General features: G+C 42.5%; 1 protein-coding gene across 1 annotated transcript in view; it reads right to left on the bottom strand.

Annotated features, from left to right (window-relative positions):
- Bckdhb (branched chain keto acid dehydrogenase E1 subunit beta) overlaps positions 1-1503 on the bottom strand; it is a 73595-nt gene that overhangs the window by 17602 nt on the left and 54490 nt on the right. The gene's annotated exons all lie outside the window — the stretch shown is intronic.

Raw genomic sequence — 1503 nt, 5'->3', positions numbered from 1 at the left:
TGTCAAATGACAAATTCATTAGGAAATATTTATAAGAACCATACTGAGTGTGTTCTCTGGCCGTGGTGGGATTATACTAGGAATCAGTAACAATAAGAAAATCTGTATGTGGGGCTGGAGAGCTCAGTGGTAGTTCAGTGACCATCTTAGCCTCAAGTTCCAATGTTCAAAAAAATGGTAAAATAGGAAGAAGGGCAAGGGAGGGAGGGGAGGGAAGAAGGGAGGGACCAAGAAAGCTAGCTGACTATTTTGTTGTTGGTTATTGTAAATATCCCATATAGGCTCATGTGTTTAAACACCATAACCCAAACCCACTCCCATTCCCACCGCCACCCCCAAGCTAGTAGCTCTGTTTGGGAAGTACGTGAAACCTTTAGGAGGCGGAGCCTTTCTGCAGGGAATAGGTTACTGATGACAAGCTTTAAGGCTGTGCAGCTGTAAAGCCCATCCCCACTTCCTAGTTCCTCTCTACTTGTGTTTGGCTGCAATGTGGCCAGCCACTTCCTCCTCCCACCCACACCCCAGCTCCTGGCACCATGCCTTCCTTCCCTGCCTACTGCCATGTTTTCCCCACTCTCACAGACTGAGCTGTGAGCCAAGACAAAGCCTTTCTGCCTTAGGCTGCTTCTATCACATCATTCTATCCCAGCAACAGAAGAAAAGGAAAAGAAAAGAAAGGAGGAGAGGAGAAAAAGGAGCTAGGGAGATGCAGTAAAGTGTGTGTTAGATGACTTACTAAATGCATCTCTATAATCCATAGCTCAAAAAAAAAATGAAAATAAGTGGAAATTTGAGAAAAAGTGTTTGAATTGAATAACTTACTGAACTACTGAAGTTAAGTGCAGAGTTGCTTCTGTCAAACTAACCCTCCTCTTATTTATTTAAAATTCCAGGCAAAAAGTGATCTATTTGTAGAGGCATTGGAAAGCTAAAAGCAGACATAAACTGAACCCTTGAACCTTGAAAGAAGAGACANGCAGCAAATGATCACAGTTATGGGGCTTACCCAAAGGGACTCTGTACTCTGATTCGGAGACCACTAGAATCCAGACAGACAGACTATATTAATAGGTGTCAAAGAGCAGAATCTGAGGTGGATGTGGCCATTAACTGAAAACCAAGAAAGAATGTCCCATTGTTGCACAAACCAGCATGCACACGCTGACACCTGGATCTGTCCAGCCCTCTACAAAGAACTCATTAGAACATAACCCCTGGGAGTGAAAGGAGCTGAGCACAGATTTCTCCTATACCCAAGAAAGAGAACTCAAGAGTATGGAATCCTAGTCTCCCTTAAGTTAGAGAACTCCGTGGAGTTTAAGAAACACTATTGCATGATGAATAGGTCACCAAAGGAAGTAAGAGGGAAATCTAAAACTCCCAAGAAGTTAATGAAAGGGAAAACACAACCGATCAAAACATATGGGGAAGACTTAAATCATGAGATCAGTTCCAAGGGTAGAAGCTTCTAGCTATAAATGTCTACCAAAAAAAAAAAAAAAA

This window comes from Mus caroli, chromosome 9 (genome assembly GCF_900094665.2).
Source record: "Mus caroli chromosome 9, CAROLI_EIJ_v1.1, whole genome shotgun sequence".
Lineage (NCBI taxonomy): Eukaryota > Metazoa > Chordata > Mammalia > Rodentia > Muridae > Mus > Mus caroli.
Note: the sequence above shows the minus strand (reverse complement) of the source record. Positions and strands in the feature narration are given on the sequence as shown.